Genomic DNA, 27500 nt, shown 5'->3' with positions numbered 1-27500 from the left:
TCCCAAAAACAGAGATTCATCATACCTGAAACAATTCCCAGGCAACCCTTTGAATGAAGGGAAGACTGGGTCTGTTGAAAAGGGCCCTGGTACACTTCCAAAATTTATACTGCTAATATTTCTCTCAGTCTTCCTCAAAGGGACCTACGATATTTTACCAGGATAACTATGCATTGAGGAAATACACAGACCTTCTGGGGACTACTGAACATATTGGACTCTGAATTGACACTAAATCCAGAAGACCCAAAACATCACTGCTGACTACAAGTCCGAATAGGGGCTTATGGAGTTCAGGTGATTGTGAGGTTTTAGTTCATGTTCATCTTACAGTGAGTCTAGTGTGACCTCCCATCTTGTGGTTATTTCCCCAGTTCTGGAATGCATAATTAGAAAAGACATACTCAGCCCTCAGCAGAATGCCCACATTGATTCTCTGACCTATGAAGTGGGAGCTATTATGGCAGAAAAGGCCAATTGGAAGCTACTAAACTGTCTCTACCAAGGAAAATAGTCAAACGAAAGCAGCACTGCATTCCTAAAGGGATTGCACAGATTAGTGCCACCATCAAGGACTTGAAAGACATAGGGGTGGTGATTCCCACCACATCCCCATTTACTTTTCTTGTTTGGCCTGTGCAGAAGACAGATGGACCCTGGAGAATGACCGCAGATTGTTGTAGGCTTAACCAGGTGGTGACTACAATTGCAGCTGCTGTACAGATGTGGTTTCATTGCTTGAGAAAATTAACACACCCGTGGTACCTGGAATGTAGCTATTGATCTATATGGTAAACTCGATTTTCTTCATCCCTGTCAGTAAGACCCACCAGAAGTAGTTTGCTTTCAGATGGCAAGGCAGCAATACACCTTCACTGTCCTACTTCAGGGGTGCATCAACTCTCCAGCCCTATGTCATAATTTAGTTCCCAGGGATCTTGATTTCCTTTCCCTTCCACAGGACAACACACTGGTCCATTACATTGATGACATTATGCTTATTGGACTTAGTGAGCAAGAAATAGCATTACTCTAGACTTATTGGTAAGACATTTGCATGTCATAGGATGAGAAATAAATCTGACTAAAATTCAGTAGTCTTCTGCAGCAGTGAAATTTCTAGGGGTCCAGTGGGGCATGTCGAGACATCCCTTCTAAGGTAAAGGATAAGATGTTACATCTGGCCCTTCCTACAACCAAGAAAGAGGCACAAAGCCTAGTGGGCCTCTTGGGATTTGGGAGGCAACATATTCTTCATTTGGGTATGCTAATGTGGCTCATTTATAGAGTGCACCAAAAAGCTGCTAGGTTTGAATGCTACCCAGAATAAGATAAAGCTCTGTAATAGGTCCAGACTGCTGTGAAAGCTGCTCTTCTCTTTAGGTCATGATCCAGCAGATTCAATGGTCCTTGAAGGTGTCAGCGGCAGATAGGCATGCCATTTGGAGCTTTTGGAAGGCCCCTATATAGGTGAAACAGCACAGGTTTTTAGGATTTTGGAGCAAGCCCATGGCATTCTCCACAGATAATGACTCTCCTTTTGAGAGACAGATCTTGGCCTGTTACTGAGCCTTAGTAGAGACTAAACACTTAACCATAGGCCACCAAGTTACCATGGGACACTGAGCTGCCCAACATGAACTGAGTATTATCTGACCCAACAAGCCATAAAGTTGGGTGTGCAGAGCAGCTCCGTCATCAAATGGAAGTGCTGTATATGTGAATAGGCCCAAGCAGGCCCTGAAGCAAAAGTACCGTACATAAAGAAGTGGCCCAAATGCCCATGGCCCCCATCCTCCACTATGGAGGTAAGGAAAAGCACATCTGGAACATAGGAGTTCCCTCCGGTGTCTGTGTACCATTTCCTGCAATTAAGGTCAATGAAAAACTGCAGCAAACCAATGCAGGCAGGACTAGTAACCACCCAGGCCCTTCAGGATGAAGGTTTGGGTCATCCCACCAGGTAATGACCCACAACTATCTGAGGCACCTGCTGAAAGCAATGGGAACATGGTACGAGTACTGGAAGAAGGTGGCTGTAAACACCAACCACAGCCATGTGGCCAGCCGCATTAATGAGCACTGTAATTGTTACGATATTTCCTCACTATTTTGTTATGAATACATTTGTGTGTGTTTGTACGTATTATGTGTTTGTGTGTATATATGTATACACATGAGGGGTCTTCAACTTTTTGAAGTACCCTCATGTATATATAGAAAGAAAGCAAATGTCTTTATTTTCTTTCCTCTCTCATCCCCATCATGTAACATAATATGTACTGCCTTACATCATAGTATTCAAGTATTGTAACTTAAATCACAGCATCTAAGTTACCGAACAGCGAGGAGAAGAGAGCCCAGGAATATAGTTCTCTTGTGAGGAGCAACAGAAAATCAGGAGCAGTGAAATATTGAGAAGGAGGAGGAGGAGGAGGAAGAGGGTTTTAAACATTCTCAAGACCAAGGTGCCATGGATGTATATTCCTTGTGGAGGTGGGAATAGCTACCAAGCAGCTGAAAACATGAGAATTCTGGAGAAGGTTTGACACTGGAGATTTAGATGTGGGAGCAAATCACACAGAGATGCTGTTTGGAGCTTTTGAAGGAAGAAGAGGATCTATTGACATGCAGATGTAAGTTCACAGGCCCTGGGTGGGAAGAATCCTTAGACACCCAGTCAGAAGCCTGTAGTCTTCCGTCTGTTTATTTACAATGAGCCCCAGCTCTTAATCAGATATATATTTAAATGAAATGCCCTTGGATGAGGTGACACTGGTGTGAGCATGCTTTCCTAGGTTTGTGTGAGAAGCATGCGTTGGATCTCTGGGCACCTGAGAAGTGAAAGACTTCCAGTTCTATTGATTGCCGACTGACATTTATAACAGCATTCCAGATGCAAAGGTGAAACACAAGCCCTTTTATTATAGACGTTGTCTGAAGCTTTGTGTTCAGATTGCTTTAAGATTTCAACATATATTTCAGTTTTAGATCAGCTTTAACGTAAGTACACACCAGCTTTGAATGCCCAAAGGCTGTTTGCAAAGTCAAATCCTTGGAAGACAGGCACATCCTGCTAGAGGCTGATGAGCAAGGCAGACATCATTGTGAAATCCCATGGTGTACAGGCACTAAGATGTACCCACACGGCCAAATAAGCTTAAAAACAATGTAAAGTTCTATCCGTGTGTCTTTGTCTATCTATCTATCTATCTCTATCATCTCTCTCACTTATGTATAACCATCTCTCCATCTATCATCCATCTACTGCAATGAGAGGTTTTGTTTAAAAATTCAACATCAAGTGGAAATGTATAAGTAGTTTTGTGTTTTTAGCTTTCTCTCAGCAATTAAGTTAAAACCCATCTAATACATCCAGACAATAAGCCAGTGTTTTTTGTCCCTTTAGTTTAAGTGTCTATGACTTGCCATGGTCATAGCTCAGGGTTCAGGTCTCCCCCATTGAATCCTTTCTGATTGTCGACTTCCCCTGTCCTTCCTGTCACCTGCCCCTTTCCCTTTGCTCCTTCAGCTTTGTGCTTTCCTCAGGAAAATGGCCTCGGGCCCTCCCCAGATCTCTTCTCTGCCTGCCTGGTCTCAGACCCCCATCTCAGTCTCTGTGACTCTTCATTGACTCTGGCTCTCTCATTTACAGGAGAACCTGCCACCTTAAGAAGGGGAAGTCCTCTCCCAGGAGCCCCTGGCTGGGACACCTGACCTTCTGCCCCACGGAAGAGGACTAGGATTAACTATCTCAGGTTCAGGTGGATCCGACCTGAGTGGCCAAATATACGTGTCAGGGCAGCAGCTGTGGTGGGATAAGAAGGGGGCCTTCCACCCGGCTGAAGGGCCTCCCAGTACGATGGCAAAAGCAAGGGCTGAGCACATGACACTGAGCTGGCAGATCCATCCCACTGTGCCACCACTGCTGTTGCCCAGTAACCAGCCCCACGTGCCCTGTGTCCATGCACCCCCCAGCTTCTGCTCCAGAATGAAGCCTCTGAGCTACAGACCTCAGGTTCTGGGTGGTGCTCACCTGGTGCGGGCTTCTCCTGTGGGCCTCAGGAGTGGGCCCGTGTTTGCTGAAGGTCCTGGCAGATACTGCCAAGCTGCTGGTGATACTCCCGACACCCTGGGCTCCCGCCAGTCCTGTGCTCGTCTGACCTGAACGCTCCCTCCATGAGCCTGGACCCACTCCCCACTCACTGCGGCCCTTGGGTGCAGAATGGATGTGCCCCAGGCTCTGTGAGCTCATCTGGGAGCTGATACTTCTGTAGGGTGGTCTCAGTGAGTGACTGGCAGGGACAGAAAACCCAGCTCCTGCCTCAGGAGGGATGCTCCCTGGGGCTCCCTTCAGGATCGGGCTGAGCAGGCAGAGGTGCTGCTGGCAGGGCAGGGCCCCAGGGGAGGAAAGGACGCAGGGCCTGGCATCAGGTCTTGTGGGGTGCTCTGTTCCAGGCACAGCTGGGCTAAGGTGCTTGTCAGTATCCACGTGGAAAACCGAGTGGCTTCAGCTCTGCTTGATTTGTCTTCCCCTCCCTCCATGGAGCAGGGGTGGGATAGGGCCACAGAGCCTGCACCAGGCTGGGGTGATGGGTGGCTGCAGAGGCTCTGTCTGCAGGGCAGGTCTGGCTTCTCCTAAACCAGGGGTCAACAAACATTTTCTGTAAAAGATAGATGTTGAATATTTTATGCTTGGTGGGTCACATATTCTTCTTTGCTCTTGCCGTTGTTTGTATGAAAGCGGTTTAAAAATACAAGAGCGGTTTCACTGTAGCTCCTAGCCATATCAAAAGCTGAATTTGGCCCTGGGGCCTCAGTTTCCCCTGTGAACCTGGACCAGCAGCCCGTGATCCAGAGAGGGGCACGCAGGGTTGGTGAAGCTGAGGGTTCCTCTTAGGAGTAAACCTCTTTGAGAAGAAAGCTGGTCATCAGATTCCTCCAGCATAAGATCTAAGTCCACCAAGATGAAAAAGAATAGAGAGCAGGAGCTGTTAAAAGATAAACTGTGGCACAGTTAAAGTTTAAGTAGTTTACGTGAGCAGAAAGCAATTCATGAATGGGGCAGCTCCAAACCAGAGTGGTCCAGGGCTCCTAAGAAGGGCAAAAGGAGAAACAAGGCAGAGAGACATCTGAGGGTGAACTGGAGCCACAGCCTCGTGTAGATCATTCCGGTGGAACATCCCCAGGTGGAGGCTAGTCGGCGGAGGTGAAGGGCAAGACATGGTCTGAAGACGGGCCTTTGCTGTCTGCATGATCCCAACAGCACGTGTGCGACCACACACTAGCCAGTAACTGGGGGACCCACTCAACCCCGTGCACCACGACCTGTCTGGGGCCCCCCTCTCCCTGGTTCCTAGTCTTCTCATCCAAAAAGTGAGACCGTGGAGTGGACTGATCTCTCTGGTTGCTCTCCCTCTCATTCGAAAATGTTATGATTCTGACTTCATAGTTCTGTTTCCATGGCTGCTTTTTATCTCCTGCTAAGTGAGCGGTTTCGAAGTCACTTATCCATAAACACTCACAATTGGATCTTGCAAGACTGTGGCACATTTAGGTTTTTTTGGGGGTGTGTGTGTGTGTGTGTGTGTGTGTGTGTGTGTGTGTGTGTGTGTGTGTAAATATGTAATATGAGATTCAAACAAAGTTTCTCTTGAACGTACCCATGCCTACTGAGAAAGTTAGGTCATGTAGAATACATGGATAATCATTTTCTTCATCTTCCTTAATTCATAGGGCTGGAACCAAGTACAATGTAAAATTGAATTAAACCATTAATTCTTTTATGTAGTATTTCAAACATTGTTTAAAAGAACATAGCAGAGCTTTATAAGAGACAAATCCAGAACTACTTTCTGTGACTGAAATTTATGGAGACTATAAAAATGGAAATCATTTCCAGAATTAAAGTAAAAAAGAATTTTACAATTTATAATAGAAGAAAGGCAACTTCTGTCCAGTTGTAAACTCCAGACCCACTGCCTATGTTCTCATGTGCACCTCCTGTGTGCCCAGCTCACGTTGTATTCAGAAAGGGATTCCTATATGCTTCCTGTCTAAATCTGCAGGTAGCTCCTGAATGGGAACAGAAGACATTTGGTGTGGGAGTTTACTGATAAAAACGTGTTCACTGCTGAATCACGCTGGTTCGGTTCACCGTATCTTTCCTCAGTGCAGCTCAGCCCTCTGCACAAACTGGGCGATTTGTGATGTGGTTAATGATTGGCACACTGACCTTAGAAAGTGGAAAGATGAAAGCATGCAAACGGGCTTTCTTTGTTGCTGGGTGGAGAAGATAATTTTCTGTATCATATGATTTCCTGGTACAGGAAAACACCCCTCCCACAAAATGTACCCTCCCAACATTCTTTCAGGATAATGCACTTGTGTAAATGATGGCAGACTTTTTCTTGAGACAGGGTTTAATGAAAAGAAGAAGAAACAGAACATGATTACATGTGTAGCTGAGCAACTTGGTAACGCTGACAATTTTGCTGATTTTCCCAAAATGTGATATTCAAGTTTTACTTAAAGTGTGTGAGGTACTGAATATTTTATTTTCTTCTTTGGCTATTTTAAGGCTCTTTCCTCTCTCTCATAGAAAACAATCTGAAAGACAAACCCTCTCTGCTTTCCAGCCTGCGCAGAGTCCCTCGTTTGTCCGGTGTCCTCGTCATCCACACCACTGAACAGCTGGGGCCTCTCTCGGGACATGCCACCGTCTCGGCTCAGTGGATCCCATTCGTCATGCTGCCCTCTGCACCTCATAATCGAGCATCTTCAGAGTTGGTCCGTCCTGCATCTCTCATTCTTGACTGTTGAGAATAAAGCTCGTTCCCCTCTCGCATTTCTCTGCACTCACTTCTCACCCTCTTTGCTTCTCTTGTTCACTTTTTCTTATGTTGAAATTCTACCATTACAAATTTATCTCTTTTCATGAATTTTGCCCCTGGGAGGCCAAATGCTGAAGATAGTGATGGAGTTAAGTTGCACTTATCTGGCCACATTATCACGTGGTAGGTGTCTACAGGAATGATCATGCAGCGTAATTTAAAACTTTCACCAGGACTTGAATACATGTTGACGAAGTCTTATCATGGCGGCATGGGCTCTACAGATAGTGTGGAGCAGCTCAGGATTAGGGGAAGTTTGTCTTTATTTGAAGTATACCTGATCATGAGGCTCCAGTGGCTAAAATGTGGTGAGAAAGTGGAGGACAGACTCCTAGGTGCCCTCAGATCTCTGTGCGGAAGGTCAGGGTGCTTCCTGCCATCTTCTTCTGGTAGTCCTTGTCAAATTCATCATTCTGGGCCACAGTAAAGTTGTTCTTCCAGTTCTCAGGCATCCCTGAAACAAGGCAAACCTCAGTGATTGCTGCAGGAATATAGGGGAAGTGAGCATGCACTCACAGGACTTGTGCAAGAATGGGAAGAAATGGGAAGCTTGTCTCTCAAAAGTTGCACTGTGTTGTTCCTGGGAAGAATAAATAATGGGGCACTGCTGTAGACTGGATGCCCCCCATCCCAAACTCATTGAGGTTTAAATATCTACTGTAACCATGAAGTTGGGAAATCCTATTATGGTAACTGAAGGGTGGAGCCTTGAGGAGGTGATTAGATTGCATGACCATGCTATAATGAATGTATTAATAATGGTGGTAAGGGGCATGGTTCTGAGGGCTTCAAATGCAAAGTAAATAAGGAGGTTAGTCTCTCTCTACTCCACATTTTCTGCCATGTGAGACTCCTGGGTCACTGTCTCCACCACCAAGACCCTTACCAGATATATTCCCTGGAATTTGGACTTCCCAGCCTCTGAAACTGTAAGCAGTAAGTTTTGTTTTCTCTGTAAATCACCCTGTTTCAGGTATTTATGTTATAAGCAACAGAAACAGACTAATACAGGCATGAAACATTACTGGGAAATCTAAGTAGACCATGGGGACAAGAGTTCATTTGGCATCTTAGACTATAAGTCTCATCTACCTTTCCTCACAAAAGGGGAGATGGAATGATCCATAATGCAGGTGGGCAACGTGGTATAGTTGGCCTTTGGGTTTTACTTCATTACATCAAAGGAGGTGTGATAGACAATTTTATTCAGAACTTCCTTGGGTATGTCTTTCTCCAGGAGCTGCAATATCTTCTGAATTTCCCGCTTTGGATCCTGTATGTGGGACAGTTACAGAAGGCCCATCATTTTGGGTCTTCCGTTAGGAATGATGATCTGTTTGTAAAAACAGTTCCATTAGAGAGAAGACTTAAGGGATCAATTCAAATATACTCAATCAATACTGTCAAGTGACTAGGAGTTAAGGCACTGTGCTGTCTCAGGTGCTGCAGCAGGAAGATGAGGGCCATCCCTGCCCTCCAGAGGGAACCTGCAGCAGGGCAGTCAGGAAAAACCCAACCAATGGCAATTCCTGGCTGAGAAAGTACATGCTACCACCCGCAGAGAGTGCCAGGAGATGTGGGGGAAGGAGCAATGATATCTGTGGGGAAGATCAGGGAAGGTGTGAAGGAGGGTCCGTGTGGTGACGCACAGCAGAACGAACTCTAGTGTGTGGCCTGAGAGATGGCACGAGGCATCTATGAGTTTAACAGGTCAGTGGGACGATGATAATGAAGATCTCAAGTTGACTCAGAAATGAGATCCCGTGTTCCTCCATTCTTTCTGATGAAGAATAGACAAAAAGAGAGGAAGGTTTAGCTTCTGCTTAGATTTTAGAGGAATTCTTAGCACTGGCATAGGAGATAGATTTGTAATTCTAGGACACTAATCGATGGGGCCACAAGAGTGAATCTGTGAGGCCACTCACACACAATGACTTGAAATGGAGAAGTCAGTCCACTGTCCAAATATGTGGGACTAATCCTGACAATGTTTGCATGGATTAAACTTCACTTTGTGACATGGGTTTGGGGTGTGGAAGTGGGAGAAGGCAGCTATGTTTCTTGAATACAACTATGTGCACTTTGCAAATATGATTGCATAAATCTTTATGATAATCTTATGAGGTAGACATGATACCATTTTATAAGGTAAAGAAACTCATGTCAGGATCCAATTTATTGACTCAACTCTAAAGCATATGCTATTTCCTGAGGAATAAGAATCTTCTGGAAAGTGAGCTGAGGCAAAGGACATTTGGAAGACCAAAAATGTAGTTAGAGCTTCTGAGGATAAAATGAGCTGGAAAGAGTATCATGGAGAGAGCAGACTTGCACTGAATTTCGTCATCGGGCAAGCACACGGGAAGAGAGTTCTCACATTATGTGTCACATTTGAGGATGTGGGGGTCTGATGGAGACCACACTGCCCTCACCTCCTTCATGTCCTCACAGAAGAGGTAGAGAATGTGGTGCTGATCTTTCATGTTCCCCCATCCCTTAATGTGGTCATACCAGGAGCCCCACAGCACTGGTTGGAAGAAAGAGACAAGATGTCAGTGTTGCTGGGAACTTGTAAAACAAGGACATTTAATAAGAACAACCAGAAGACAAAGACCCTAGGCAGAATTCTTACGTGCCATCGAGAGGGACTTTCCTTAATATTTAAAGAATATAAAAAGTATTCTGATTCTTTGGTTCATATTTCTACCATTGAAATTGCTATTCCATGGGAGATTGTCTTGTGGCCAGAGATCCATAATCTTTACTTTCCCTGCATCACTGCATGGTGCATTGTCACTACTATACAATAAATGCTGTTTCCAAAGAAGCTGATTTTGAAAAGAAGTCTATCACTCTGAAAAATCTATTATTACCAGATATTTGGGCACTTTACTCTCTGTGACATAAGCGGGTGAAGGGAGGTGTGCTGGGTTCCTTCTGGTGGCCCTGTGAACTCCACCTTGCCCTCTCCACCTGTGCAAGTCCCTGTAGTTGACCTGCAGGAATGGTGTTCATGAGCACCTTTGCCCTCAGACCTATAGCTGGACTGTGCAGCAAGAAGCATGGGAAGGCTTGGCAGGCAGGAGGAGAGGATGGACAGTGCGTTTGCTTCCCTGATGCCCTTCCTGTTGGCCCCCTGTGCTTGAATGCTCCCCCCAAAGGCATCAGCTGCTGTCAAGGGCCAGCTCCTGTCTCCAGGGGGCAATGGCTCCCTGCCATGGTCTCCCATAATACTGTACTAGCACTTGTTGGTCTCCTTAAATTGTGCCCATAACTTTGTAAATAGTCTTTTGTTAAAGTCTCTCCAGATGACCCATTTGAATGTACTCTACTTCCTCCCAGGACTTTGAGGGATACAACTGTTCAGCAAAAAACCTTCTGCTCTGATGTCAGCCAATGAATGAATAAGGCCATATGAACCCACAGTTTAATTTCACCTAACGTTTCCAGCTTGGAATGTCTCAACATCTTCTTCCCATGTACCAGGGCTAGGCAGCATTTTATTCATTCTTGAGAAATGGTAGTAAGATACCAGACGTTCCTTGGCATTTCTAGCCACATAGATAATCGGGAAATGGCCAACAAGTGGAGTGAGGGGCAGAGTAAAACAAGACAGAGAAATATCACTATACAATACAGAAGATCGTGATCTTAGAAAGCCTCTAGTAGAGTCTTGACTGCCCTATTTGAGTAACTGAATGTGCACATGTTTCTGTGATCATGGTGACACCTCTTTCAGTTCATGTAGACACAGTTTCAATTTACAGCTGTGATCTTAGCACAGTTATTAAGAGCATCCATTTCCTTTCTCAGTAGTTTCCTTGTTTGCTTGATAAATGCTACAGTCACCCTAACTAGGATATTCCTGGAGGTTGAGGAGGCTACCCACGATGTCTTAGTCCATTCAGGCTGTATTAACAAAATACCATGGACTGGGTGGCTTTTAAGTAACAGAAATTTATTTATCACATTCTAGAAGCTGGGGAGTCCAAGACCAAAGTACCAGCAGATTCAGTGTCTGGAGAGAGCTGTTTCCTCATAGATGGCTGTGTTTCATTAGGGCACTAATCCCATCACGAGGGCTTCACTCTTATAAGCTAATCAACTCTCAAAGGCCCCAACTCCCAATGCCATCACATTTGGAGTTAGGATTTCAACATACAATAATTGGGGGGAAACAAACATTCAGAACCTAGTGCATGTGTGGTATTTTTCAGTGCGTGTAAACTCCCCCACCCCTAAGCTTTCATTAAGCAAGAGGTCTAACTGGGCTGCAGGATGGGAGAGGCTGGAGCAGTTTGCCATCTAGTCTTATTTCCACACTGACAAAATCAGATTTTTCATCCTGAAAGGAAGGGGACCAGATTTTTGAGACCAGGGTGAACATGATAGTGGTTGTGAACATGGCTGTTCAGATCTCTGGCTCTGGAGAGTATAGTGATGGATAGCCTGAGTTGCTGCTCTCTGGACCCACCACCATGCTCCTTTCGAGGCCACGTTTCCCGAAGGCTGCTCTTGGCTAGTGAGCGAGCACTGCAGGAGTGCTAAGGCAGGCCCACCTGTAAGATATGGGACTCTGTGATATCTGACCATGGCTGGAGGACCCCTGTCAGCTTGGCTGAACCTTGCTCAGGTCTGCACTGCAGTCTGAGCCTCCAGCCCTCCTCCTTGCCTCACCTTCACAGGGTCAGACCTGTGGCACTGAGAGGTCCTTCTCACATCTAACTCTGCCTTGTCACCTGATTCCCCAAACCAAGAAACCAGGCTTCCTCAGGAAGTACCTGCTATATTTCATTGATTATCCTCTTTGAATATGGCTTAGCAGGCAGACAATCAAAATGGTTTTGTCTGAAAACATCCCAATGCATATCCAGAAATAATATTTTTAAAGAAAGGGAGATGCAGAACGGGGTGTGTGGGAATGTGGCGTAATGCCCCCATCGGCCCTCTAGCTACACTGGTTACTTCCTTTCAATGTCTTTGCTTGTTTCTTCTTAGAAACATTCTTTGGCCATACTGATCAAAACTGGGTTTGAAGAGTAGGCTTTTCTTACCTTTGAATTTTCTTTCCAGAAAGGCAGTGAACAGGCAAATGGGTATTCAGAGTTCTAGGAGAAGGCATTTTGTTAGTCAGATCCAGACCTGAGAAATAAGGCCACACCATTCAGCCAAGCACTTCTCATCAGCTACGTGGGTTCATGACTGTTATTGTCAAACATTTGGAATCAGATTGACCAAATAATTGGCTTTTTATCTAAAATAACCATTTTACATGTCTATGTGTCCCTTCTGATGACAACTCCACTGTTCATTCTGGTAGAGGAAAACACTAATGAGAAATTGCAGATTGTGAAGGCAATGTTACTCCTCTTATTTGCTGATTATTGGTGTGTGCTTGTGTGGGCAGGTGAAGATGCTTCAGGAGGTTTGAGGTTGGTGAGAACTATAACCCCAACAAGCCCTTAAATATTTTGTCATTTGGGTTTTTCTATTACTGTAATGAGTAGAAGAAAGCCAGGTGGAAAAGAGGTGACACTTCTCTTTAGGGACAGAGGTTCCTGGACCAGCTCTGTATCCCAGCAGTTCTGTCTAAAAAGCTTCAGCCTTTCTTTCACCCTTTACTATCAAGGCCAAGAGTCACAAGAGCCACCAGTCATGTACCAGAACAATAAAGTGAGCCTTATAATGGCCAAGTCATTTATCCAAGTTAATAAATGCGAGAACTAAGATTTGAAATCAGTCAGATTTTGGATATAGAAAACCATGAAAAGGAAGCTTAAGGGACATTGTGAAAAATGGTAGAGAAGCAAAGAAGACTTAGATAAAGCATATTCAAGATATTCCTGGAAATAAAAGTTCCAATGCCAAATGCTAAAATACTGAACACAGGCTGGGATTTGGCCAAGCACTGCATCAGCCTTAAGGAAGGGGCTTGCAAGTAAAGTGGAGGTGGCAGCCTTGGAGAAGCATAGCTTCTGACAGAGAATCAGATATGTAGAGAAGGGGAAGTACTCCCTGTGACATGGCAGTGAAGGAAAAGAAGGAAACAAGAGAAAGAAAATTAAAGTAAAAATCCCACAAAAGTAAAATTTAAAAATTCATGCCAATTGTTCCTTCTCCCTTAACTGCTAATATCAGTCATAAATCAAACTGCACAGAAGACAGCAGAACTGACAGAAGAAGGTACATGCAGACTTGGAGCTAATGCCCATGAAATGTACACAAAGAAAAAAAAAAAAGCAGACTTCATTGACACAAAACTACTATAAAAATCAGAAACGTCAAATCAAAGCTTTCAACCACCCTAAGGCATACAAAGATGAAAAAATATATAACACAATATTTCATACTGAGTTAAATATCCTGAAATGGTAATTTGGAAATATGAAAAAAAATCTTATATCAGAAATGAAAAACTACAAACAGAAATGGGTAAGAAGAGGGAAGAAGTAAAGAAAAGATTTTGCTGAATTCCAGAAAGAAATAGAAGAAAAAGACAAAACATAATAAATGAAGATTAAATTAAAAGGCAGACAATGAAGAATAGACCTAAATAGAAATTGAATAGAAGATGGCGGCGGCTGCAGCGGCTGGCGCGGAGTAGCTGAGGTGGAAAAGGCGGCCACTGGGCCTCAGGCAGCCGGGAATCTTGTGGACCTTCCTCTTGCCATCTCTTAAGGGAGGACCGCTGCTGCTGGCTGGTCATGGGGGGTGACCGCCACTTTGCCCCTGGCAGGAGAGGCTGCCTCATTTACAGGCAACAGCTTTGAAGTGTGGAGCAGGAAAAGAACTGTTTCTTAGCTGCAAAAGCGAGTCTCGAAACAGGGAACGCGGCACCAGGGCTGCTGTGGATGCAGACAGGATCCTGGAGGCTGGGGCCACGCTGACGGCGGCCAGCTGCCCTATCCAGGATTCAAGGTTTCAGGCCGGCATTAAAGAAGATTCCTGGGAGCGCCCGAGCCGCCCCGCGACTGAACAGCCCGAGGCGGCAGCGGCTGAGAACTGGGAAGGCAACAAACCAGAGACAGAGTGAGCACCCGACCTGGCACAGCACTGTGAGTGACCCGTGGCACAGCTCTGTTCGGGGGGTGCATGCCCACCCGGCTCCCGCCTGCACCACCAGGCCACTCACCGCCCCGGTGCTGCCTCCATTATCCCAGGTGCGGGCAGCCCCGCCCAGCTCGGCCATCACTGAGCCCTCCCACTTGCTCAGCCTGGCGCAGGGCTTTCCGGAGCCTGCGGACCGGCCTCCCCTCCCACTCCCTCCGCGGTTCTCTGGCGGGGCTGGTGGCGGGGGGCATCCCCGGCCAGTGTCTGGAGGGCAAGGAAGTACGGGCAGGCCGACTGTCACTCCACCACACCCTGGACTCCGGCCCCAGGTAAACTCCCTGTTACTGGGAGGCAGATACCATCTCTGCAGCCACCAGTTTGGAAAAAAGCCTAATGAATTTCTGGCTGGGAATAGTGTGGTAGGAGAGTTCCCAGGTCCACTTGAACCTGCCGGAGACCAGGCTGCAGGTGGGCGCTAGACTCAGATTATACTGGGGGGATACAAAGGTGAACAAGACCCAAGAAAGATCTACATAGTGCTACAAAGGCACCCAGAGAGACCGGTCGACTGTGCCTAGCAGAAACCTGGTAGACTTCCTGGGCGAGGCAGTGCCGAGCAGGGTCTTGAAGGCCCAGCTGATAGACGAGGGGTGCAGAAGACACGCCCCAGCCCAGCACAGTGCGCACAGAGTGGGGAGACATGCGGCCAGGGAGGCGGAGACTCGACAGAAACCACACACCCGGTGGGGTCGCCACTGCACGATCTAACAGCCTGGGCCAGAGTACACAGAACAGGGAGAAGTCCTGCAAAGGAAGTGAAAGCTCAACAGAGATCACACACCCTGTGGTACGTGATCCAGTAGCCCAGCAGAGTCCAAGCTGACCAGAAAGGTGTATCCCCAGAGAAGCCCAAGACCCAAGGCAACCACACACACAAGGCACTAGAGGCCAACTGAGCAGTCACGGAGGGAGCCATACGAAATTGGCAACCACAGCAACATCCTAGTTAGTCATTGGTCTCAAACCGGTGGACTGTGAAACCCCCTGCCACAATGAATAAACACCAAAAAAAAGATACCAGAAATACAAAAAATCAAGAAAATACACCACCAAAAGTTAATAAATCTCAAACTCTAGATCCTACAGAACAAGAAGCCCTTGAAATAACTGATAAGGAATTTCGAGTGATAATTCTAAGGAAACTGAATGAGATACAAGAAAACTCAGCTAGACATCATGATGAAATGAGGAAAAGAAAACAGGATCTGAAAGAGGAAATGTACAAGGAAATCAATGTCCTGAAAAAAAATGTAGCAGAACTTGCTGAACTGAAGAAGTTATTCAACGAAATAAAAAACACAACGGAGAGTTTAACCAGCAGGCTTGTCGAAGTTGAAGAGAGAACCTCTGAACTTGAAGATGGGCTGTTTGAAATAACACAAGCAGACAAAAAGAAAGAAAAAAGAATCAAGGACATTGAAGAAAATCTGAGAGAGATATCAGACAACCTTAAGCGATCAAATATACATGTCATGGGTATCCCAGAAGGGGAGGAAAATGGAGATTCCATTGAAAACATATTCAACAAAATAGTGGCAGAAAACTTCCCAGGTATAGGAAAAATCACAGACCTTCAGATCCAGGAAGCTCAATGATCTCCAAATGTATTCAACCCAAAAAGACCTTCTCCAAGACATGTCATAGTCAAATTGGCAAAACTCAGAGACAAAGAGAGAATCTTAAAAGCTGCAAGAGAGAAGCGTCAAATCACCTATAAGGGAGCCCCAATCAGGCTAACATCAGACTTTTCATCACAAACCCTAAAAGCTAGAAAGGAATGGGATGATATTTTCAAAATACTAAAAGACAAAGATTGCCAGCCAAGAATACTCTACGCTGCAAGGCTATCCTTCGAAATGAGGGGCAAATAGTATATTTCTCAGACAAACAAAAACTGCGGGAGTTCACTACCACATGACCACCCTTACAAGAAATCCTCAAGGGAGTACTGGGTTTGGTTCCTGAAAAATAACTACCACTGCCATAAAAACCCAAGAAAAATCTAAACCCGCTAGTACAATAAAAATGGCATTCATGAAGAGAAAACAAGCTAACAAAAACACTATCTACAACCTAAGGAACCAACAAACACAGAAAACAAACAGTAAATCAGAAAGCAAGGAACAAAAGACACCTAAGACAACCAAACAACCAACAAAATGCTATCAACACCTTTCAATAACAACTCTTAATGTAAAAGGCTTAAATTCCCCAATTAAAAGACACAGACTGGCTGACTGGATCAAAAAGCAGGACCCAACTATATGCTGCCTACAAGAGACCCACCTCACCCATAAAGATTCACACAGACTAAGAGTGAAAGGATGGAAAAAGATTTACCATGCAAACAGAAAAGAAAAACGAGCTGGAGTAGCTATTCTTATATCTGACAAAATAGACTTTAAACTAAAAACCATAAAAAGAGACAATGAGGGACACTACTTAATGATAAAAGGACTGATCCATCACGAAGACATAACAATCATAAATATGTATGCACCCAATGTTGGAGCAGCCAGATTTATAAAACAAACTCTATTAGACCTAAAGAAGGAAATAGACACTAATACCATAATAGCAGGGGACCTGAACACCCCACTGTCAATATCTAGGCAAAGAATTAGTAGAGAAACACAAGATCTAAACAAGACTCTAGAAAAATTGGAATTGGCAGATATCTACAGAACATTCCACCCAACAACCTCAGAATATTCATTCTTCTCATCAGCACATGGATCATTCTCCAGGATAAATCACATATTAGGTCACAAATCAAGTCTCAATAAATTCAAAAAAATTGGAATTATCCCATGTATCTTCTCAGACCACAATGGATTAAAACTAGAAATTAATAACAAACGAAACTCTGGAAACTATACAAACACATGGAAATTAAACAGCATTCTTCTTAATGACATATGGGTCCAAGAAGAAATCAAGCAGGAAATCAAAAAATTTATTGAAACTAATGAAAACAATGATACATCATACCAAAACCTGTGGGATACTGCAAAAGCAGTATTGAGGGAAAACTTTATTGCATTAAACGCTCACTTCAGAAGAATAGAAAGATGGCAAGTGAACAACCTGACACTTCACCTTAAAGAACTAGAAAAACAAGAACAATCCAAACCTAAAGTTAGCAGACAGAAAGAAATCATTAAGATCAGAGCAGAACTGAATGAAATTGAAAACCAAAAAACAATTCAAAAGATCAACGAATCAAAAAGTTGGTTTTTTGAAAAGATAAATAAAATGGACAAACCATTAGCATGGCTAACAAAAAAAAGAAGAGAGAAGACTCAAATAACAAAAATTAGAAATGAAAAAGGCGATATTACAACTGATTCATCTGAAATACAAGGAATCATTCGACACTACTATAAACAACTATACGCCAACAAATTTGAAAATCTGGAGGAAATGGATAAATTTCTGGACACACACAAGCTCCCTAAACTGAACCGTGAAGACGTAGAAAATTTGAACAGACCAATAACAATAAAGGAGATTGAAGCTGTTATCAGAAGGCTCCCAACAAAGAAAAGCCCAGGACCAGATGGATTCACAGCAGAATTTTACCAAACATTCAAAGAGGAATTGACACCGATTCTTTACAAACTATTCCAAAAGATTGAAACGGACGCAAATCTCCCAAACTCATTCTATGAAGCAAACATCATCCTGATACCAAAACCAGGTAAAGATATAACCAAAAAGGAAAACTACAGGCCAATATCCTTGATGAATATAGATGCAAAAATCCTCACTAAAATACTAGCAAACAGAATACAGCAACACATACTTAAAATTATTCACCACGATCAAGTGGGATTCATCCCAGGGATGCAAGGTTGGTTCAACATACGAAAATCAATAAATGTGATACACCATATTAATAAACTCAAACACAAGGACCATATGATCATATCTATAGATGCTGAAAAAGCATTTGATAAAGTTCAGCACTCATTCATGACAAAGACCCTCTATAAGTTAGGTATAGAGGGAAAGTATCTCCACATAATTAAAGCCTTATATGCCAAACCTACAGCCAATATCATCCTGAATAGGGAAAAGCTGAAAGCTTTTCCTTTAAGAACAGGAACTAGACAAGGATGCCCACTCTCACCACTCCTATTCAACATAGTGTTGGAAGTACTAGCCAGAGCAATCAGAGAAGAGAAGGAAATAAAGGGCATCCAGATTGGAAAAGATGAAGTCAAACTGTCCCTGTTTGCAGATGACATGATCCTAAATATCGAACAGCCTAAAACCTCTACAAAAAAACTCTTGGAATTGATAAATGATTTCAGCACAGTAGCAGGATACAAAATCAACACACAAAAATCAGTAGCATTTCTTTTCTCCAATAGTGAACATGCAGAACGAGAAATCAAGAAAGCCTGCCCATTTACAATAGCCACCAAAAAAATAAAATACTTAGGAATTAAGTTAACCAAGGAGGTGAAAAATCTCTATAATGAGAACTACAAACCACTGCTGAGAGAAATTAGAGAGGATACAAGAAGATGGAAAGATATCCCATGCTCTTGGATTGGAAGAATCAACATAGTGAAAATGTCCATACTACCCAAAGTGATATACAAATTCAATGCAATCCCCATCAAAATTCCAAAGACATTTTTCTCAGAAATGGAAAAAACTATCCAGTCATTTATATGGAACAATAAAAGACCACGCATAGCCAAAGCAATGCTGAGCAAAAAAAATAAAGCTGGAGGCATAACACTACCTGACTTTAAGCTATACTACAAAGCTATAATAACCAAAACAGTATGGTACTGGCATAAAAACAGACACACTGACCAATGGAATAGAATAGAGAATCCAGAAATCAACCCACACACTTACTGCCATCTGATCTTTGACAAAGGCACCAAGCCTATTCACTGGGGAAGAGACTGCCTCTTCAGCAAGTGGTGCTGGGATAACTGGATATCGATATGCAGGAGAATGAAACTAGATCCATACCTCTCACTGTATACTAAAATCAACTCAAAATGGATTAAGGATTTAAATATACACCCTGAAACAATAAAACTTCTTAAAGAAAACATAGGAGAAACACTTCAGGAAATAGGACTGGGCACAGACTTCATGAATACGACCCCAAAAGTACGGGCAATCAAAGGAAAAATAAACAAATGGGATTATATCAAACTAAAAAGCTTCTGCACAGCAAAGGAAACAATTAAAAGAGTTAAAAGACAACCAACAGAGTGGGAGAAAATATTTGAAAAATATACATCTGACAAAGGATTAATATCCAGAATATATAAGGAACTCAAACAACTTTACAAGAAGAAAACAAGCAACCCAATTAAAAAATGGGTAAAAGAGCTAAGTAGGCGTTTCTCTAAGGAAGATATACAAATGGCCAACAGACATATGAAAAAATGCTCAACATCACTCAGCATCCGGGAAATGCAAATCAAAACCACATTGAGATACCATCTAACCCCAGTTAGGATGGCTAAAATCCAAAAGACTATGAATGATAAATGCTGGCGAGGCTGCAGAGAAAAAGGAACTCTCATACATTGTTGGTGGGACTGCAAAATGGTGCAGCCTCTATAGAAAATGGTATGGAGGTTCCTCAAACAATTGCAGATAGATCTACCATACGACCCAGCTATCCCACTGTTGGGAATATACCCAGAGGAATGGAAATCATCAAGTCGAAGGTATACCTGTTTCCCAATGTTTATCGCAGCACTCTTTACAATAGCCAAGAGTTGGACAGCCCAAATGTCCATCATCAGATGAGTGGATACGGAAAATGTGGTACATCTACACAATGGAATACTACTCAGCTATAAAAAGGAATGAAATACTGCCATTTGCAACAACATGGATGGACCTTGAGAGAATTATATTAAGTGAAACAAGTCAGGCACAGAAAGAGAAATACCACATGTTCTCACTTATTGGTGGGAGCTAAAAATTAATATATAAATTCACACACACACACACACACACACACACACACACACACACAAAAACCGGGGGGGGGGGGAAGAAGATATAACAACCACAATTATTTGAAGTTGATACGACAAGCAAACAGAAAGGACATTGTTGGGGGGGAGGGGGGAGGGAGAAGGGAGGGAGGTTTTGGTGATGGGGAGCAATAATCAGCCACAATGTATATCGACAAAATAAAATTTAAAAAAAAGAACACAAAAAACAAAAAACAACAACAAAAAAAAGAAATTGAATAAAGACCATTGAAGAAAAGCAAGAAAGCAAACAAGAGACTAACAACAAGATAAAGAAAGAGGCAAAAAGGGTCAGAGAGAAAGAGGCTGATACAGAAGACAGGTGAAGAAGGTCCAACACTGGGTAAATTGGACTCCATGAGAAGAAAATATAACAGTGGAATGAAACTATTATTTAAACCTGTAATATGAAAAAACTTTTTGGAAAAAAGTACTCTAATTTATATTTTTAACCACGGGGTACCAGGGAAAGTCAACTCATAATAATCAAATTTATTACAAGTTTTAAAAAATAATTAGGGCCCCCAGGAAAAAGAAACTAACAGTTCATAAATCAAGAGATTGAAAATGCCATCAGACTTTTCAAAAAATGGCATATAAAGCAAGGAAACAGTAAAGCAGCATTTTAAAGAAACTTAAGGAAAGAAAATATGAATAATAGAGCTTATAAGGAGGCAAGCTGTGCTTCAAGTATTAAGACATAGTAAAAAGTTTTGAATGTGCAAAAACTCAGAGAATGAAGTACACATGTGTTATTCATGAGAAATATACTAGAATGAGCTTCATTCAACCAAGAGATGACTTGGAAAACTTATTCAAAAGGACTGATGATGAACATTTCACACTATTTAATAGTAGAACTTAAATGAGTAAAGTGATGTCATGAATAGAAGAATGATGCGTAAACATTATAGGATCTAATAAAGCAGAAATAATACAACTTAAAATGTAGAATATGATCATTCACTGACTGTTACGAATAGATAACAGTGTGAATCACAGTATTTCTTTGCAGTTGGAAAATCAAAGAGAGAAAGATTAAGAGAAATGAGGTCTAAGTCTTTATTAAAAATAATAATGCACAGAAAACCACTAGGAAAACATGCCTACAAACTTTCCTAAGTACCAAACAAAAAAACAAAAAAGCCAACAACAATAACAACAAAGCCCCCCAAACAAACAAATATGCCTACATCCAACTTAAAAAAAAACACAAAAGGACACACTAAATAGGCTATGAAACACAGTGTAATGCTAGAGCTAGGTATCACAGACCCCTCTAGCCTGTACACAAACCCTTCACATGCAGGTCTATGAGCTAGGTAACAGGAAAAGCTCCTTGGAGCCATGGGTGAAAAAATAATAGGCTTTATTTCTAGACATGAGCTCTGCCAACCAGTAGTTCAGAGCCGCTGCTTCACACACACTGAAGAACACACCAAAAATAGCAACAAGCTAAATATACATGGGCACACATGTGCACTAACTCTACTCCCACACAACTTGTTTACAAATAATGTGCTGCACCACACTCAGCTGGACCTGAGACAAGGGGGCCTGACTAAACTGCTCTAATTTCCTCACACACAGTAAATATTATCTGTTACATACAGTAATTTTAACACACAATATTATGACATAATTGGAACCAGTCATATCAATAAATGTGAGTAGGCTTAAATCATGTTTTACTATTTTTCAAATTGACTCATAAATGAAAACTCAACTATACGCAGCATATGAAAGACACTTCTAAAACACAGTGATTTATAAAGAGTAAAAATACAAGAGTGAATAGAGATATATCACACAAATTGAAGTGATAAGAAACCAGGGATTCTGATGGCATCAGATAAAGTATGATTCAACTTCAAAAGCATTATATAAGACAAAGAAGAAGCTTTATAATGCTAAAGACCCCATTATATCAATGAAATATAATAATCATGAAAATCTATGTACCAAATAATAAAGTAACCACTTATATATAAAAAAAACACAGCTGATGAAAGGAGAAATAGAAATGCATTAATAATCAGATACTTTAACTTTCAGTGCAAGAGAGGGCAATTGGAAAAATAAAATAAAATGAAAAATAAAATAAAAAATGAAAGTAAAGAAGGATATAAAAGATTTAACCAGTGAATAGTATATTAGATATTTTAGATATTTCAATAACAGACAATATACCTTCTTCTAAAGTGCACACACAATATTCACAAATATTGATTATATATTAAAGCACGAATAAAATATCAATCAATGTCATAGTGAGAATTTTAGAAACAATACTCTCTGACCACAGTGCAATAAAACTAGAAATGAAAGACAAAGTCAAAATTAATGAAAGCCCTTTCACCTGGAAGTTAAAAACATCTACTAAACAACTCTGGAGTAAAGTAATACAAATTCTGAAAAATGTAATGAAATAAAATGTAATGAAAATACTACACATGAAAGACAGCAAACACATTTAACACAGTGATCAAATAAAAATGTATAGCCCTAAGAATGAATGAAAGTAAATAAATTAAATTCCCAATTTCATTTGACAAAATCTAACAGTAATTTCTGATTAAAAAATCGGAAAAACAAGGAATATAAGAAAACGTCTTCAGACTGATAAAGGGCATCTTTTAAAAACTCTACAGCTCACATCATATTTAAAGTTGAAAGACTGAATGCCTTTCCAGTAAGATCAGGAATAAGGCAAGGTTGTTGTTCTCATGATTTCTGTATGACATTGCTCTTGAGGTTCCAGACAGTGCAATAAGGCAAGAAAAAGAAATAGACATCAAAGCTAGAAAGAAGTAAACTTTTACTTATTCATAGAAGATATCATTGTCTATATAGAAAGTTCAATAGAATGTACAAAAAAGCTACTAGAACTAATAAGCCAGGTAGCAGGATACAATGTCAGATACAAACATCAATTATATTTCAATATATTAGCAACAGAAAATTAAAGATTAAAACGTGAAAATGGCATTCATAACAGCATCAAATAAAATGTATTTAGAGTTAAATTTGACAAAGATATGGCAGACCTATATAATGAATGCTACAAAGCATCGCTCAGGGAAATTGCAGAAAGACTAAATAGTTGGGGAGATAAACCATGTTTATTGGTCAGAAAACTCAAATTTGTTAGGGTATTAATTCTCCCCAAATAGGTCTATAGATTCAATGTAATCCCAACCAAAACATCAGCAGGCTTTTGTTTGTTTGGGTAGAAATGGACAACCTAATTATAGAATTCATATGGGAATGTAAAGATCCTAGAGCACACAATAGAAAGAAGAAATAGAAAATACAGAACTATACCCATACATATACAATATGTATTTTGGTTTTGCCAAAGTGGCCAGAGCAATTCAATGAGAGAAAAGAAACTTTTCAACAAATGTTGCTGGAATAATTGGCTCAATCAGTTATAGGGTTTTAGTACATATTATGCATTTTCATTTTACAAATGAAGAAACACTAGGTTACAAGAAGCATAATAACTTGCTCAAGGTCACCCAGATAAGAATCCAAACCAGCATTGGAAGCTGGACTGTTTGATTCCAATCTATGCCTCCTCACTGTGGGGTTGTCTTCTATCACTAAGCTGCTATTTGTAACTATTTCCTTTATAAAAGCATATCCCTTATTCCCACTTTGATTACGTACTCCTCAAGGGTGCTATCTATGTCTTACATTTCTTAGTACATTTGGCATGATGCATAATAACTTGTCAACAATGATTGACCCAGCACAGTGGCTACAATCTCCTGGGTCCCCACTGGGCAAACTCACCTGAGTTGAGGGGCAGGGGCAGAGTCCACTCGATGAAAGGATGCTGGTCAAATGTGTTGGCACACTGGCACTTTTGCACATCCCCATCATTCTGGATCATGTCCACAATCTCCTGTGTCCAGGTTGTGCCCAGAATCAAGTGTTATGCTCCACTCTGCCCACTCATGGCACAGTTTGATTCTATTTCCTTAATGCCCAAATTTCAGCAAAAGATCACAAGACATGCAAAGTCCTAAGGAAACTTCCCCAGCATGTTGTAAATAAAGGAAATGGAGGCATAGGTGGAAGGAAATGTGGGAATGGACCTCTCATATGTGACATGCTTAGCTACCTCCTAACCTTACACTGTGTCAAGGCAAAAAGAAACATGGTGAGGGTACCAGCACCCCTGAAGAGCCCCATGGAGCTGTCCTACAGAGCCTTGGGATTACAATCAGAAATTTTGCATTGACTTGGATGCTCTGATTCAAATGGGAATAATGAGACATAAGGGGGACAGGGACCCACTGTGAGGCTCAACTCGGAGAGGCATAGTTGGTCCAATTCCCAATACACCCCAAAGGTGCAGTAGCAGATTTTACTGACACTTAGAAATATGTGGAGGTTCATTATTGGCTTCCTATACATGAAATAGGTGGGTGGTCAACTAAGCTAGTACCTGATTAATATAATCCGGAAATCACTGTATCTGTTGAAAAAAAATCCTTCCTGAAGTGCTGGTATGAATCCACAGCAGATCCTAGACATGAGCCTGTTCACAGATGCTGAGCCCCTTGAGTGAGGACAGTGTCAGGAACCATGAGGAAAGGGCCTGGAAACGAGGCCTCAGCCTATACTGTCAATGTTCCCCAATTCTTTGTCAGAGTAACCTACAGCCATTTAAAAGGATCGCTATGTGAAGGAGAGATGCCCAGACCTTCAGGGGGTTATTAGGTATTGAGCTCTGAGTTGGTGCTAACCCCACGGACACAGTGGTTGAATGGTTAGAGTGAGGGGGTTATGGCACTTTAAGAATGACTGAATTATTATAAGTTTAATCAAACTGTGATGAATGTAATGTATTAATTGAGGAAACCAACACAACCCTTGGCACCTAATATGTTAATATTGACTTGGAATACATTTTTTTCCATCTCAATTAGTCAGTACAATTAGAATCAGCAGGACACCCTCGCTCCTAACCAGCACCGCTGGCTATGACCACTGTTCTCCTCTCTGCCTGAGAGAGTTGGCAGAGACCTTGACCAGCTAGTTCAGTGTGTTGATTAAGTTATGTGAATAACAACAGGAATTACCAAATAGCCCAGCTACCCTGGTGTAAGAATGAGAACAGGAAAACTGATGAAATTCAGAAGCATGACCCATTGATCTTGTTAATGCAGGTTATAACCACTGAAAGTGAAAAAGAGTTGGGGCACTTAGCACTGACTACAAGAAATGTAAAACATTGGACATATACTCGTATATATTTTAACTCTACAGGAATAAAGAGATGATAGCAACTCTCAGAAGACAAACTAGCAGGTGCAACTACCCTCGGGCAGAAAAGAACTTGAGTTGTGCTAGGAATGGAGGGAAAGCAGGAGACCACAGAGTAGGCAGCAGGAAGGAAGGCCAGCCAGGGACGAGGCTGAAGGGCAGGGTAGGGCGGATCACAGGCCTTATAGGCCACAGGAGTGGTTCTGAATTTGATTCTAAGTGCAATTCAAAAGCTTAAAGCTGGGGCTAGGTGTGAGGGGGGCTAATTGACTTGATTTATTTTTGTGAACAATGAATCTTCATTTCAAAGTAAAGGATTGGAAGACAAGATTGGGAAGACTGGAGGCACTAATTTGACAGGAAGAACGAACGCGATTGTAGGGCTGGTGGGCTGCCTTATTTTTTAACAAGCTAGGTATGTGTGCTGTTGTCACTAGCTAAAGCTTCAAAAGTATACACTAAGGGCATTAGAATGACATCTTGTGAGACCTAACCAAATGCATTAATTCTACCACATGACATGGCTGACATGTAGTTCATACCAAGAGAAGGAGGGTCGCCTTGACCCTTGTCTTACCTTTTGTTTGTGCTTCATTTATTTGTATTAACCTCAACTATAGGTACTTACACATCCCTCCTTCCATTATTGCTTCCACTATTGGCTTTTATCTTATTTCTTTCTTGTACATGCATGTTGCTTTTGCCTTTCCAACACCATTTCCCCTTTCTGCTCTCACCATATTTATTTTGCTGTGGGGAGCTGCTCCTCCCAAAATATACACAATTTTATGGATTGTCAATCAAGGAACCCCATCCTCCTCTGGCCAAAGGGGAAACACACAACCCAAAGTAGGCCAGTCAGATTCTCTTCCCCAGAATTTTAATTATGAGCAGAGACTAAATTTATTTCGTGCCACTCAACCTGAGAGGAGTGCCCTGAGGAGAAATGGTCCCTCAGGTATTGCTTCTTGGATTCCCAGAGCTGCTTCAGTTCCTGTCCCGGTTCTTCCTCTTTTCTCTCAGTTTTGTGAGCTATAAAATATCTTTCCCTGTTGCTTATAATCATAAATCCACACAGACGCGAGCTTCATGAGAGCAGAGCAAGTGCAATCTCACTAATCTTTGTAAACCACCCCCAACACTGTGCACGCACACACACGCACGCTGTACGTAATAAACTCACAAAGAATAAGTCAGTATTAACTTCAAAACATGAAGTTTCTTGAAATAATTTGTTATCATCACAGTCTCCTAATTTATTGACATCATTTTCTCCATTTGGGATGACATTTGAAGATTACTCAGAACCCAACACTGAAGGAGGGGGCAGAATCAGTAGAGGGATAGGTGCAGAGGATGCAGAACAGATCAAAGTCCCCGGTGACAAGCAGCTACGGTCTTAGGGGAAGAGATAAGGACTTACTATGCGATGTGACCAGTAGTTTATGTGCCGTGAAAGTACACAGGAGTGTCAGAAAAGCCCCACAATGCAGAAATGCAAGGGCTGCATAGGAGCTCATTAAGCAGAAAAGGCGAGGCACGGGCTTCAGGACGTCTCAAGACCCCTTACGTACGCTGTTGGGAATGTAAAGGGGGAAGCTTCCTGTGAAAATGGTCCAGAAGTTCCCCCCAAGTTAGGCAGCATTATTATCTGGCCCAGAAATTCCACTCCCAGGTATAAACTCAGGAGAAATGAAAAGACCTGTTGTGCGTACAGTTTTACTGGCACATGGCTGCGCCCACCTGTGGGTATTGCCCTCGGCTGCTTTCATACCTCAATGGCTGAGCCAAGCGGTCACAACTGACACCAGAGGATGGGAAAATCCTAAAACAGTCACTGCTTGGTCTTTCACAGAGAAAGTTTGCTGACCCCTGCCGTGCACAGGGTGAAGCCACTGAAGGTTTTCAGAAAGACAGCTGTGGTTGCTGCTGGAGGGTGCATTTGACCGAGGACAAACATTGGCCCCTGTGCCACAGTCTTCCTGCTCACAGGGCCCCGGAAATCTGCGGCCTCCTTCTGCTCAGAGCCGTCACTGCTGCTAGAGCCTCCTGCTCTGCTCTCTGCTCAGGACTGTGTGAAGGGAAGCATGGCCCAGACCTCCTCCTGCCCCTGCCGCTGAGACTGAAGTCACACGCCCTTCGGTCTTAAAACTTTTATCTCATCACTGGAAGGAAATAAAGAGGGGAGCAGCAAAAT

At 42.4% G+C, this 27500-nt stretch overlaps 1 pseudogene; it reads right to left on the bottom strand.

The window, feature by feature from the left end:
• Positions 1–7234: 7234 nt before the first annotated feature.
• On the bottom strand, positions 7235–23960 carry LOC134370669 (sulfotransferase 1C1-like; annotated as a pseudogene).
• Positions 23961–27500: the final 3540 nt, after the last annotated feature.

Source organism: Cynocephalus volans, chromosome 2 (genome assembly GCF_027409185.1).
Source record: "Cynocephalus volans isolate mCynVol1 chromosome 2, mCynVol1.pri, whole genome shotgun sequence".
Taxonomy (NCBI): domain Eukaryota; kingdom Metazoa; phylum Chordata; class Mammalia; order Dermoptera; family Cynocephalidae; genus Cynocephalus; species Cynocephalus volans.
This window is presented reverse-complemented; position numbering and strand designations above follow the sequence as displayed.